Raw genomic sequence first — 15,992 nt, forward strand, 5'->3', positions numbered from 1 at the left:
ATGAAAATCACAAAATCATTAGAAGCATAGATGTAATATTCAATGAAAAGATCTTGTATAAGAATCAGTTGCAGGAAAAGAAACAGGAAAAGGAAAACAAGGAATATGCAGTTCTTGATGAAATCACTGAAAAAGTAAAGGTGCCTGAAAATAATAATAATCAACAACCACAACAACAGCAACCACCACAACAACAACAGGCACCCCAAACACCTGAAAGTGGTGTTAGAAGATCTACCAGGATAAGTATACCCCCTGAACGATACTCTCCTTCATTATATTATTTATTGTTGACTGATTCCGGTGAACCCGAATGTTATGAAGAAGCAATGGAGGTTGAAAGTAGGAAGAAGTGGTAGGTAGCCATGGAAGAAGAGATGGACTCCTTAATGCATAACCAGACCTGGGATTTAGTTAGGTTGCATGTAAGAAAAACTACATTGAAGAATAAATGGGTTTACAGGCTAAAGAAAGAAGATGGAGGAAAACAGAGGTATAAAGCTAGACTTGTGGTGAAGGGGTTTGCACAGAAGAAAGGTATTGATTTTGATGAAATATTTTCTCCTGTTGTTAAAATGACTTCAATCAAAACTATTTTAAGTCTTGTAGCAGCTGAAGATTTGCATCTTGAGCAGTTAGATGTAAAGACAACCTTTCTCCATGGGGATTTGGAGGAAGAGATATATATGCAACAGCCACAAGGATATGAGGTGAAAGGGAAGGAGAAACTAGTGTGTAGGTTGAAGAAGAGCTTGTATGGCTTAAAACAGGCTCCAAGGCAGTGGTATTTAAAATTTGACAAGTTTATGTCTGAACAAGGTTATACTAGATGTCACTCTGATCATTGTGTTTATTTGAAAAAGAAAAATGATGGCAGCTATATTATATTGTTATTGTATGTAGATGACATGCTTGTTGCAGGATCTAACATGTAGGAAATAAATGTGCTCAAAAGAAAATTGGCAAATTCATTTGCAATGAAGGATTTGGGAGCTGCAAAACAAATCCTTGGTATGAGAATAACTAGAGACAGGAAAAATCGTAAATTAACATTGTCTCAGAATGAGTACATACAAAAGGTGTTGAAAAGATTTAACATGCACAATGCAAAACCAGTTAGTACACCTTTTGCTAGCCATTTCAAACTTAGCAAGGAAATGTGCCCAAAGACCCCAGAAGACATGGATTATGTGTCTAAAGTTCCATATGCATCAGCAGTTGGAAGCTTAATGTATGCAATGGTCTGCACAAGGCCTGATATTGCACATGCAATGGGAGTTGTAAGCAGGTACATGAACAATTCAGGAAAGGAACATTGGATGGTAGTGAAATGGATTCTCAGATATTTGAAAGGTACCACAAATAAAGCATTATGCTTTGGTGGTTCAAACATCTCCCTACAAGGATATGTTGATGAAGATATGGCAGGTGACAGAGATAACAGGAGGAGCACTACAGGATATGTATTTAATGTTGGAGGAACAGCTGTCAGTTGGGTTTCAAAAATCCAAAGTGTTGTTGCACTTTCAACAACAGAAGCAGAGTATGTTGCTGCCACAAAGGCTAGTAAAGAAATGATTTGGTTACAAAGGTTTATGGGTGAATTGGGTAAGGAGCATGACATGGGCACATTATACAGTGATAGTCAAAGTTCCATTCATCTTGCAAAGAACTCAGCATTTCATTCCAAGACTAAACACATACAACTCAAGTACCATTTCATACGATCAGTGTTGGAAGATGGAGAGTTGAAGTTGGAAAAGATACACACTAGCAAGAATCCTGCAGATATGCTAAAAAAAGTTGTAACCAGGGAGAAACTGGGAACATGCTCAGTTTCAATTGGTATTCAAGGATGACGATGAAGATGAAAAACAGCCAGGTCCAAAGAGGAGCCATTTTCCAGCAAATGAAGCAACAATGGAGTTGCTACAATCATTCTCCAAGTGGGAGATTGTTGTTTGTGGAGCATGATTGTTCAAAGGTCTTTGTTTCAGTCGGATGTATACCCTAGGAAGTCTTGTACACCCCTCCACGTGGGGGGGACTTGTCCCCCCTGCGGGGGTCCGCGGGGGGGGGGGGGGGGAGGGGGGCCGATCCCCGCTGGTTGGGGGGTTCGGGGTCCAGCGCCCCCGAAGCTAAAAACAAATGTAAAATTGCCTTGTAAAAGTATAGTAATTTCTAGTCAATCTGGGCCGTTCATTAGGTAGATGATCTGACGGTAGAACTTATGTTTAGTTTAGGGTTTTTTGCCCTAGAAGGCAACCCCTCTCTTTGTATGAGGGTATTGTATTTGAGGTTGTGAAAATAGATGTGTATTCTGTGTGAGTGAGAAACAGAGAGGTGAGACTGTGAGAGAAAACAGAGGATATTACAGCGGATTTGCTGTAGGTTGTGTTGCTTCATTTTGCTGGATAATAGAAAGGAAGGACTGGCTATTCGGGGTGGATGTAGCCCAAACTGGGTGAACCACGTATATCTGTGTCTCTCTTGTTTTGTGCATTTTCTGTGTTTATATTTCTGCAATATTTAATGTGTTCCATTGCTCCGTAATATATAGTTTTCTAACATTTTTTGGCTGCATCAGTCCATTTGATATCCGACCCCTTTCTCAACATGGAGGTAATATGCTTTACAAGTTCTGCAAAATTTGGGATAAACCTCCTTAAAAAATTTATCTTGCCTAGAAAGTTCTGGATGTCTTCTTTTGATCTTGGGAGAGACAAAGTCTGTATTAATCTTACTCTTTCTGGGTCAATCCTGACACCTGCAGCAGAAACAACATGCCTTAGTAACTTGCCCTCTTCTAAAGCAAATTGTGACTTTTTAGGATTGAATGAAATCCCAAACATTCTGCACTTCAGGAACACTTTCTTCAAATGCTGTAAATGGTCATGATGGTTGCTAGAGTACATGACTATATCATCAAGGTAAACAAGGAAAAACTTATCCTTCTCCCCCACAAATGCTATATCCATAACTCTCTGAAAGGTGGCTCTAACATTCATCAGTCCAAAAGGCATCTTGGAATACATAAAAGTACCCCAAGGAGTGGTGAATGCACTCTTCTCTTGGTCATATGGATGTACAACAACTTGATTATACCCTGAAAATCCATCTAGGAAAGACATTACTTTGGCCCCTGAGACCTTCTGCAGCAAATGCTCCATCTTGGGTAGAGGATAATTGTCTTTCTTAGAGCATTTTTTTAAGTTTCTGAAATCAACATAGAGTCTGATTTCTCCACATTTCTTCCTTACCACTCCTAGGTTGGCCACCCACTTTGAATATCTGAGAGGGACTATGATTTTGGCAGCCAATAACTTCTTTATTTCTTTTTCAATCAGAGGGAGGAGCAAAGGATTTATTGGTCTCAGCTTCTACTTAAAATGGATGGTGTCTTTCTCTAGAGGGATTTTATGCTGGATGATCTTTTTTTCATATGTTTTCAGGTCACTATATTCCCAGGCGAAGACATAAGCAAATTGCTTCATTAAATTGCAGTATCCAGCACTATAGGCAACAGACAGATGAGTGGACAGATTTATGTATCTTAGCTAATCTGGACTCCCTATATTATTCTTACAGACTATATATTGGTCTTCTTTTTGGGTAGCCTTATAAGGAACGCCATTTTGGTCAAACAACTTTTCTAACGGAACCAGACCCTTAGGTATATGATTGCTGGGCAATTGGACAATGCTATCTTCACCAATTTTGTTTCTAAGCCGACACTGGTGATTTTCTTCCAAGGCTTCATTCTCTTGGTCAATTTGTATTTCGGAAAATTCATCAATGACTTGCATAGATCTATTCACTTCATCATCATCTTCAAAAACTTTCCAATGTTGGACATTATCAGGCAAGGATGGTCTGTATTTCATCTGAACTTCATAAAAAAGTTTGGGAGGCATGGGAGGGATAAACATGCTAGTTGACACAGCAAGGGAATCAACAAGATGATTTTTGGCTCTAGGGATGTATGAGATACAAAAATTATCAAAAGAATCTTTGAGTCTCCATACGTCATCTCTTAAGCTTCCAGCCTTGGGTGCTTTGCTTGAAAAGTTTTGTTCACTTGCTAAATGATAAGACCAGCATCCCCAAACACCTTTATGTGTCTGATTCCTCTATCTTTGGCTGTGTTAAGGCCCAATATCAGAGCCTCATACTCTGCTATATTGTTGATGGCTTGGAAATCCAGCTTAAAAGACAGATTTGTGCTTTCTTGTTTTGGAGATATCAGCACCACCCCTGCTCATTGATGAGCCCCAAATTTGGTAACATTTTGGGCTCATTTGGCCTACTTACCCTTGCTCAACCCTTCATTTTTCATCACTTATGCATCATTTTTTAGTATATTCATGTTATTTGTAGGAAGGAGGGCAGTCACTATTCCTAGGTGGCTAATACATGTTTATTTCATGTTTTTTGACATTAAATGGAGCAAAACCATGCAGATGAAGGCAAGGAGACAGCCAAGGTGGCATTGCAGTTTTGTAGGAAGGTTGTCCACATCCTTGAATGGCCTTCCTCGTGATCTCCACCCCAACTCCGAGCTCCAACAGCTATCACCAACGAGCTAGAAGGAAGCCAACAGATTCTAAGGGAACAACAATTTACTTTTAGTTGGTCAGCCAAGCCCCACTAATTTAGGAGGCCAGCTTGGCCCTCATAATGTATAAATATTGAGGCTATAGCCTTTGATGGGAACTTTTGAACCTTTGTTGCAGATTCTGAATTTCGAGCTATAGCTCTGTTTTGCTTTTTGTAAGCCATTTTTGGCATGTTGTTAGACTTATGACTATGATCTTTTAATAAAAGGCAGGCAGATTCGAGTTCAGTTCTGAGTTCTTAGAGGAGCTATAGCTCTCAGGGTTGGGCCCAACCTGAGAGCAATAAGCCTCCTTTCTTTGTATTGTTACCTTTCCTTCTTTCAGCATTATATTTCTTTTCCTTTACATGCACTTGGAAACACAGTTTGCTGATTCGGATTTCTTGGTGTGGTTACATAGGTTAGTGTTATGAACAAAGTTGATTTCAATAGTTTAGAATAGAAGTTGAAACTCTTCCCTTCAACTCTTAAGGATGCAGCATTACGCTGGTTCATGGGCTTACCTGGGAACAGTATCACCACTTGGGCTCGGATGCAGCAAGCTTTCAACACTAAATACCGGGACTACTATAGGTCCAAGGAAACCAAGGGAGAAATCTTTCGGATGACCATGGGAAATGATGAGTCCTTAGAGGATTATGAGGAAAGGTTCCAACTTAGATATAAACGGGCCAGGTGCACACTTGACCCTGAATCCCTCAAGTTGGTCCTGCTCCGAGGAGTCCCTGAAGACCTCTTAGATACCCTTCACATGTTAGCTGGAGGAGATATTTACCAACCTCCTTATGAGGACATAAAGACTGTGTTTAGAAACCACTCTAGGGCAGCCCGGAAACGAGGTAGAGGAAACCTCCTCTCAGCTGGTATTCCTTTCTCCAAACATGAGTTTGCAAATCAATTAGAGGATCTCAAAAGTGAGGTGAGACAGACCATTGCCATGAAACTTGATACATTCAGGATCCAGTAGAAGAAGGAAGAAGCTGAGAGGGCCTTGGCTATCTTCTACCCTAGATGTACAAGGAGACACCCTAAGAACGAATGCCCATTACATTTGGTTGAGGTATGTTTCGTTTGTGAGGAGGACCATCCCACAAATCAATGTCCAACCTTACCTGGGCTTAAAGCCATGTATCAAGGGACAGAAGCCCCCACCGAACCTCTCTATTTCCTCAACCAAAGGAGGCCACAAGGACCTAGACCTTACCAGCAGGGGATGCAAGGGGCACCCCAAGCTTATTACAACCCCAACCAATTTACTCATATGCCTTCCTCGGGTCCCCCTACTCATCCTTCCTGGTCTGTACCTCCTCCATGGTCTTATCCACCTCAGTACCATACTCAACCCACTACTCATTCGTATCACTCACATGCCCAGCCACAACCTCAGTGGAATGCACCTCAATCGGGGTGGAGGCCCCGGTACAACACTCCTCCAACCATTTTGCCTCCACCACTAGTTCAACCTCAACCATTACCTCCTGCCCCTCCAAGGCAACCTCAAATGCCTGCTCAACCGAACCCGAACCCCAACAACAGACAGGCCCAGCAGGTATACACTGGGGAAACATCATGCCCTACCTATGCTGTGGAGATCCAGGAGATCAATCTGCGATCTGGAAAGACTCTTCCGGATCGCCAACCTCCTCCCCCAGAGGACGAGGAAGACAAACAGGAAAGTGAACCAAAGGCTATTCCACCCTTTCCTGAGAGACTAACAACCACCACACAACCCAACCCAGAGGAGGATGAGCTTCTGGGAGAGCTCAAGCAGTTGTGTGTGAAAATACCACTTCTCCAAGCCATCAAAAATGTGCCAATATACAACAAACTGGTTAAGGAAAAGTGTTTCAAACACCCAGGCAGGCGAAAGAGGGATACTTCGACCATCAATGTCATAGGACAACTGTCTGACCTTATGTTGGGACAAGTCATCTGCCCAAAGTACCTAGATCCTGGGAGTCCTGTAGTAGATGTCCACATCAATGGCACCATCATACCTCACACCTTGATTGATCTGGGGGTTGCCATTAATGTGATGACCAGGGATACCATGCTCAAACTCAACCTTCAGAGTTCCTTGAGGATGACCTCGACAGTCCTACAACTAGCAGATCACTCCACCGTGACTCCCGAAGGGATTGTGGAGGATGTCTTGGTCTCTGTTGACTCTTGGGAATATCCTACAGATTTCTTAGTTCTGCCACCAAAGGCAAAGCTTACTGGATACCCTCTCATTTTGGGAAGGCCTTGGTTAGCCACTGCAGATGCTTACATAAGTTGCTGTGCAGGAAACATGACCATCAAAAATGGTCCTATGTCCAAGCAGCTAGTCCTATACCCTCCTGCCCAACCCTCATTAGAGCATGAATTACCACTTTGGTTGGAGGAAGGAGAAGAGGACGAGGTGTACTCAGCACCTTTGTGCACCCTAGACACCACTAGAAGAGACCCCCCAACCGAGGATGACTTGATTGAGACCTTGATCCAGAATCCACCTCCCAGTGCACTGACCTTAGAGGAATTGGTGGAGGATGCCCAAGCCAGCACCTTAGTGGACCTTTGTGCAACCAACCCTGTCACTCCCAGAGTCAAGAATGTGGAGTTCGGCCCTCAGAGGACGTTAAAGATCAGCTCCTCCCTATCTCCTTCTCAGGAAAAGGAGTTGTGTAGTCTGTTGGCCAGTCATCTAGATGCTTTTGCTTGGAGCTATAAGGAGATGAAAGGAGTCCATCCTTCGGTCTATACCCATCACATTTACATCAAGGAGGATTGTAAACCGGTTAGGCAACCCCAGAGGAGGATGAATCCAGCCCTTAAGGACATTGTCAAGGAAGAATTGCAAAAGCTGTTGGATGCCGGATTCATTTACCCCATCTCAGATAGCGAATGGGTGTCCCCTCTGGTGTTGGTTCCCAAGAAAAATGGGAAGTGGAGAATCTGTGTGGACTACCGAGAACTGAACAAAGCTACCAGGAAAGACCATTTCCCTCTACCTTTCATAGATCAAGTGTTGGATGGACTGGCAAGAAAGAAGTTTTTCTCTTTACTAGATGGGTTTAGCGGGTACAACCAAATCCAAATCAGCCCGGAAGACCAAGATAAGACCACCTTCATTTGTCCTTGGGGTACCTTTTCCTACTGAGTTCTTCCCTTTGGGCTATGCAATGCTCCTGCTACCTTCCAGAGAGCTGTCTTGAGCATCTTTTCTGAGCTGGTCCATGATGCCGTGGAAATCTATATGGATGACTTCATTCCTTATGGGTCCAACTTCCAGGAAGCATTGTCCAATATGGGAAAAGTCCTAACCAAATGCATTGAGATGGACCTGTCCCTTAGTCCTGAAAAATGTGAATTCTTGATGACTGAAGGGACCGTGCTAGGCCATACCATTTCTTGCCAAGGGTTACAAGTGGATCCTAACAAAATTGCTCTCATCAAGAAGGTTCCACCTCCCCAAAAGGTAAGGGATGTTCGGAGTTTCTTATGATTAGCAGGGTATTACAGAAGATTCATTAAAGACTTCAGCAAGCTAGCCTCACCATTGTTTGGCTTGTTGGCAAAAGATGTGGAGTTTAAATGGACTAACGATTGTCAGAGGGCCTTGAATGAATTAAAGGACAAGCTGGTGTCTGCCCCAATCTTGAGAGGTCCAAACTGGGCCCTACCTTTCCACATCCACACTGATGCATCGAACAAAGCCATAGGGGCAGCCTTAGGACAAGTTGAACAAAAACTTCCGTATGCCATTTACTTTGTCAGCAAAAACTTGTCCAAAGCAGAACTGAATTACACTGTAACTGAGAAAGAGTTCCTGGCTGTGGTCCATGCACTGAACAAGTTCTGACATTATATCACTGGCTATCAAACATTTCTACATACTAATCATGCTGCAATTAGATATTTAATGAATAAACCAGATGTGAATGCTCGTATTATTAGATGGTTACTTTTGTTGCAGCAGTTTGATTTGACCATTGTTGACAAACCAGGTAAAGAAAATATTGTTGTTGACTTTTTATCTAGATTGGATCTATCTGTAGATGAGGATGGAACAGTGGATGACCAGATGCCTGACGAACATCTGTTTGCTATCTCAGTACTCTCTCCATGGTTTGCTGATATAGCAAACTACCTTGTTTTAGCACAGTTCCCTCCGCACCTATCCTCAAGAGAGAAGAGCAGAATCATCAGAAAAAGTGCCTCATTTACTTGGATCGGGGGCAACCTGTTCAAGCTTGGCTCTGATCAGATCTTAAGGCGTTGTGTAAGGGAGGAGGAAGTCTTTGACATCCTCCTCACCTGTCATGATGGGCCTTGTGGAGGACATTTTGCAGCAAAGAGGACTGCCTTCAAAATCCTGCAGGTAGGCTACTATTGGCCCACACTTCATCAAGATGTTAGAAGATATATCATCCAATGTGACCGATGCCAAAGAATGGGGAAACCGACTCAAAGGGATGAGATGTCTCTCCAACCTCAAGTGACTCTTGAGCCATTTGAGAAGTGGGGTATGGACTTTGTGGGTCCAATCAACCCTCCTTCAAGGCAAAGGTCTTACATCATTGTGTGCACTGACTACCTGACAAAGTGGGCAGAAACTAAGGCAATCAAAGCAGCAACAGAAGAAAAGGTGGCTGAGTTCTTGAGAGAGAACATCTTCTACAAATTTGGCTACCCAAGAGAGATAGTCACTGATCAAGGAAGCCAGTTCACATCTAACTTAATTGAAGACCTACTAGCTCATCACAAAATCAAGCATAGGACTTCCAGCCCCTATCACCCTCAAGCAAATGGGCAGGTGGAAGTCACCAATAGAGCATTGGAAGGGATCTTGACTAAGGTGGTGAGCAGCAGCAGGAAGGATTGGGCAGATCGCCTGTATGAGGCCACATGGGCTTACAACACCACTTGGAAGACCACAACCGGCTTCACACCTTATGAGCTGGTCTATGGGAAGAAAGCTTTGCTGTCAATTGAATTTGAATACAACACTTTGAAGTTGGCAGCTCAGCTGGACCTAGATCTCAGCCATGCCCAACAAGAAAGGTTGTTGCAGCTGAATGGACTGGACGAGCACCGAATGCAAGCCCTCCTTCACTCAGAAGTGGTTCAACTTCAGAGAAAGGTGTGGCATGGCCAACACCTCAATGACAAGCAATTCCAGCCAGGAGATTGGGCACTGTTGTATGACTCCAGGCACAAAGATTTCAAGGGGAAGCTGAGAACCAGATGGCTGGGACCATATGCAGTGGAAAAATGTCATGACAATGGATCTGTTCTTATTCGGACCATTGATGAGGAAGCCATTCCCCTGCTTGTCAATGGGCATCGACTGAAGATCTACAAGAAATCTCTCTCAAGACAGGAGTTCATCAAAACTGTGGAGAAATCAGTGTTAGTCATAGAGAAGGGTTCTGCCTCTGCTTTGAGCATACCCTGAAAGATCTATATAAAAAAAAAAAAAAAAAAGGAAAAAAAAGATCCTTGGGTGAAAACCTTTCTAAGGCTCCCAAGGTAGGTGGTGTTAGAGTTGGTCTTGAGCCCTCCATCAGTGATCAAAACTCTTTGCATTTGCATTTGCATAAGTAGGTGTCTCATCAGTGTCAATTTTTGCATCCCATTAGGCATGCCATAACCCTGATGGAGGAGCTGGTATATTTTACCCCTCTTGGCATTGCTGGATCAGGTCATTTCAGTCATTAAGCTTTTTCAAAGCTTGTCTTGTTTTGTCTTGAGGTCAATTTCCTAGGTCTAGGGTTTTGGTCAAAAATGTCTACGAGGTCATGTTTTTGAAGGTTAATAAGTGCTTAGCAAGCCAGAGGGATGATTGTAAAGATGTTTATTCGAGATCTTTTATCTTGTACAGTTAATTTTTACCTTGGATTTAAAAACTCTGTTTTTAAAGCCAAGGTCATTTTTCAAATTTTTGTAAAAAGTGATGAAATTTCAAAAGACTTCAGCGGACAACATGTAACCCTGGTCCCCTTGCCAAGATCCCTCAGATGATCTACCTGCAAAAAGAATCAAGCAAAAGCACTAAATGAGTCAATTTCAGGATAAAGGAAACCAAAAAAGTCAGTTTTATAAAGTGTCAAAGAGAAACATTAGAAAGTGGGTTTGAGCATGAAATTTATTCAAATGAAACTTATAAAGACCCAATCTCCCTCCTTTTACTCTCATTGTGCATCCAAGACACTTGCAAGAGAGATTGGGCGAACATCCAAGCGATTTGAGTGAAGACTGGTCGAATTTAGGAGCAGGACAGGCGCGCGACCCGTCAGGCCAGGCGCGCGACCCGTCAGAGCTCAACCTGCAGTGCATTTTCATAACGGGCGCGACCCGTCAGGCCCGCGCGACCCGTTGGGTGAGGTGCGCGACCCGTCAAGCAACCTCCCTCCCAACTCATTTCAAATTTGCTCAAGCACTCTCTAAATCACCAAATTGCTTGAGGTAGTTTCTCTAAACTTGCAAATGGTTGTTGGTTATGTTGAAAGACATCATGAGTGTGTTTTTAATGATCAAATTGTGCAAGAAAAAACGCTCCATATGGCTGTATGTAAATTTGTAGAAAGATGCTAGGGTTTATTGCTGTTTCATTGTTTTTCCCCTTGTAATTATTCTCTTCATTCCCATTTCATTTTCCCTATATTTCCATGTCAATTTCCCTTTTAAATTTGTAAAGAAAATAAACCCTACCCCTTTTCCCTTTAAAAATAAAAAATCACATCCTAACCCTATCTCTCCTTATGCCCATGTAAACATATGAAATTGATGATGTATATGCAATGATGTTTGCAGTGTATTTCCCTAAATTCCCTATTGTATACATGTATTCCCATTTTCCTTGTAACAATGTCCCTCCCCTAACATTTCCCTCATGTTCCTTGTCCCTTTGAAACAACATATAAATCAACTTGTTACAGGCAGAAACAGCAGCACAGTTTGTCCACTTTGCTCTTTAAACAATGTCAGAAACCGAAACTTATGAGCAAAGTAATGACCAGTCATCAGCTTCAGAGATTGAGATATAGAGGAGGCCTCATAAGGGTGGAAAGGGTGGACATCATAAGCGAGAGGAGCCCACCTCTTTAGCAGAATTACAGGCTTGTCCTATGGCAGTCACATGTTTCCAGTATATGTCTTGCTACGAGTTTTGTGAGAGGATCTCTCGGATTCAACACCACAGAGAGTTGGCTTGCTTATTTGTTTTACACTTGCATGATGGACATGTCAACCTTGCAGGGGTGAACTTTACTTTGACACCCGAGGTGATCTCACATGCCACAGGGATACCTAATGTTGGGGAGGTGTGGAATAAGCGCAAGGTGTTGGATAATGTTCACTTTGAGCCTTTTGTCCGGCCACCATTCATGAGACATTTGGCAGGTGTGTTTCCATTCAGGTTTCTCAGGAGTGAGTATGCTCCCATGATGAGGCTCATCATGCACTATTTTACCTGTGAGGGCAGATTTTCACAGGTATATTCATATCATATTCGCCTCTTGATGCACTTCACCTGAGTGAGGATGATGAACATCCCTGTTTTCTTCTATCAGAACATTCAGAGGATGGTGCCCATGTTACAGAGGAAGAGCCCGGCACAGCAGTATAGGAGCCTGTACCATTATGGTTTGATTCAGCTTGTAGTATTGCATCAGTTGGCTCAGCAGGGCATCTCATGGGAGGAGTTCATCTCTCATGAGTTTTTCACAACACCACCCTTGTCCCATCCTAAGGTTGTTCACGAGGAGGGAGGACCATCCCAGCAGCATGACATCCCTGTCACTAGACATGTCAGCTCCTCACCTCTGGTTACCTATCAGAAAGGCCCGAGGGCCTTATTTGCAGCAGCTCGGCGAGTACTATCTCCACAACAGGTGGAAGGGGTCTCGCCTTCTTCATTGTCTCAGCGAGTGTTATCTCCACATCAGGTGGAAGGGGCCTCGCTTTCTTCACCAGCACAGGTACCAGGGAGGGGCAAACAGCCCATGATTGATGAGGGGCCATCAGGAGTTCCAGATATTGAGCTTGTTGATCTTGAGGCCATTTCTCCGAGCCAAGAGGCAAAGGAGGTCATTCAGCACCTCAGACCTGAAAATGATGCCTTGCAGAGGAGATTAGAGGGGGCACAATGGACCATCACATACCTGGAGTAGCGCAACAAATAGTTGGAGGATGAGAAAGCACTTGATGAGCTGTGGAGGATTCGTAGTGACCGAATCTTGAACCGAAGAAGACCCGGTGATCCATTGCCTGCTGACCAAGAGTCCATGCTCATCCGGGTAAATGCACACTTGGAGAGGCTGTTGGCTAAGGCCAACCAAGAGAAGAAATTGCTGAGGAACATGAAGAACCATTACTAGGCAAGAATGCATGTGTGCAAAGCAAAGATGAAGATGTTTCAAAGGCGGTTGACCGAGGAACTAAAACGGAGAAAGAGGCCAAATCCCCTCCGTATCTTGGCTGAGGCTTCACTCAAGGATCAAGGCACTAAATAGCCTAGCCACAGCACAAATCCCAAAAAATTTTGAGAATTTTGGGTGAATTTTGGCATTTTTTGGCAATTTGCAGGTTTTTCCCATTAACGGGTCTCACCCCCCGCGCGACCCTTCATCATGGCAACTCCATTTGACAAAAACTCAAAATTTCTAGATTTTTCAGGCAAAGTTACACATGCTCATGGATGGACTTGAGATTTGGTGAAGTTTTAGGCCTCCAGAAAGTCAAAAAACTAGCAAAAAAATGACTTTCTGCCACGTTTTTAAACTGCAGAAAGTAGTCTTGGGAGATTTGATTGTTGATAGGGCAAATGAACTCCAAATTCAAAAATTCTAGTTGGGTTGGAAAGTAGACTCACAGACCTTTCCAACAAGCCTACGTTTGCTCAATTTGGCCACCTGCAAGTGCCCCAAAGATGGCTCCAAAGGCGCGTGACCCGTCAGGCAGGGGCGCGCGACCCGTCAGGCAGTTTTTTCAAAAATGCACTGTACAGCCCAGAAAACGCAGATTTGACTCAGTTTGACTTTTTGGGATGAATTGTGATCCTCTTTGATGTAATTATTGTACTTTTTAGACAATTTTACTCTTATGTAACATTTCTAGAAGATTCATTCATGAAAAGGGTAAATATTAAATGAATGAATTGGTTTCCTAGCTTATAGAGGCAAGTTGTTTTGACTGCCTAGTTTGTAGTGCTTAGTTTAGAAGTGGTTGAAACAGCTCCTAGGATAGTGAGCTCGACCCATGGAGGCAGGGAAAGAGGTTAGATCATCTATATTATGTACTTTCTTGCTCATTTTCATGGTTGGACTCTTGAGGGAGAAGCTATCATTGTATTATTCACTGTATCTCTGCAATTTTTGGCTAAGGAAGACCAGGGTTTTGCAGTCCTCTTTGGGATTCTTGTGGATTCATGTGTTGATGGTGTGTTTCTAAATGTACTTGTAAGCTTGTTATGTGACTCATTTCCTTTCTTTTATTTCTGCACATTAAACAAATGAAGTGTTAAAGTAAGAATTCATGCCTGCCATGCTCTGCTTTTAAGTTTGTTTAATTTCAATGTTTTCTACTGTCTAAAGAGAATTCAAAGTTATTGTTTGCTCTCTTTAGCTCCTCACCTTTCATTCCTGACCATCCACCTCAAATCAAAGGCATCAATACTGTCTCCTACCTCGCCCCAAAGAACTCCCTGCAGAAACTGTGTCCAATCCCCGCACCCAAAATTGCCCTCTCCTCAATTTGCCACCAAAAACCCAAAAAACCCCAAATCAACCCTCTTGATCAGTTTACTAGCCTAATATCAGTGTTGCCTTATTGGTCATCTCATCTATTGAAGATTTTACCGAGATAGACCGGAGAGAGCCTTCTCCTGCCCCGTAGGGCTAGCTACGAGGCTAAATGGTTTGATGTTGCCTTGAGGTTTACCTTTCTCAGCCTGATGTGAAATTTCAAGCGCTAACAGGTGGTAGGGGTGAAAACCTCATTGAGGCGCCCATATTGTCTTTCAAAAAAAAAAAAGAAAAAAAGAAGAAGAGAGATTTGAAAAAGATCCTTGAGTGAAAACCTCTCTGAGGCGCTTAAGGCAGATGGAAAGGGTGAAAACCTCATTGAGGCGCCCCTGCTATCTTTCAAAAAAAAAAAAAAAGAGAAAAGAAAGAAAAAAACAATAAGCAAAAAAGACAGGGACAGCAAGTTTATAATGTGGAAATGCATGCAGGTTGCAGGTGTTCTATGAAGGAGAGGAGGTCTCTCAACTCAAAGTCAAGGATCCTTATCATGCTGCCAGGAGACCTCACCAGCACCTCCTCCAAGAATACTCATCTTCTCCAAGGTATGGGCACGATTTCATCACAGCTTAGTCTTCTACAGGAAGTTACAGACTTTCTACAGGAAGTTACAAACTTTCTACAGGAAGTTCTGTATTTCTACAGGAAACTTCCTGTAGAAGTTTTGGACGGCCCAGAACTGATTGTATGAGGAGATCTAACGACCAAGGTCTGGTATGGACGCATGCAAGCTACCATTTTCTCCCTCACACACTGCTGTCACCTCCTTCTACCACCCCTGTCGACATGCAATGAAGATACCCGCACAATCAAAGCAGATCATTGAGTTATCAAGATAAAGCAATTTTTAAATGAAAAAAGACACTGAGATGCCATGCCATACCCATCCGAGCTATCCAAGAGCCCTGTGAGCGTGATCGTGAGGCCACCGTCTTCATCGTGCAGCATGCACCCGAGGAGGAAACACTGCTACAGGACATCCTGCAGGAGTCCCGTAGCAGTTAAGCCAACTAGGGTGTACACCATTCCATCGCCTGCAACATGCAAGGATAACACAGGCACATACAGCCGAATCATAAGATTCATCGTCAGCGCCCTGTGAAGAGGAACCTCCTGGCCTGTGCAATCAAGCAGCAGCAAACAAATCTACTCATCGTCCAAAATCTCAAAGAATCATGTCGCGGCCGCACAGGTAAGTGCCTCGCCCTTTCTTCCGTCGAATTGCATGAATTTTACTTTGAAATGTTTGCAAGTGTGAAGTGAATGGGTTGAGCGGTCGTATGGCCATTCGACTGGCCACGTCGACCAGTCAGCTGGTCTAGTCGGATGTGTAGAATGTTGGCCGTGGAAAAAGAACAGGTAGTGGACACGTGAGAACCGTCCAGTCAGGGGAGAAACGAGTTGTAACAGAAATGACGGCGGTGGATCTGCGGGGAATGATGTGGCAGTAAGGGAACTTGGAGAAGAATGAGTAGACGGTGTCATCCAACGGTCCGGCAGGGACAGATCACCCCCGCGCCACGGATTCCGCCGGATTCAAATCTAATCGGCTAGAATTCCACCCCACGCATTTATCAATCACCGTTTGAAAG

This window comes from Pinus tabuliformis, chromosome 7 (genome assembly GCF_031772625.1).
Source record: "Pinus tabuliformis cultivar Carrire ecotype Pingquan chromosome 7, CPIR1, whole genome shotgun sequence".
In the NCBI taxonomy this organism is placed as follows: domain Eukaryota; kingdom Viridiplantae; phylum Streptophyta; class Pinopsida; order Pinales; family Pinaceae; genus Pinus; species Pinus tabuliformis.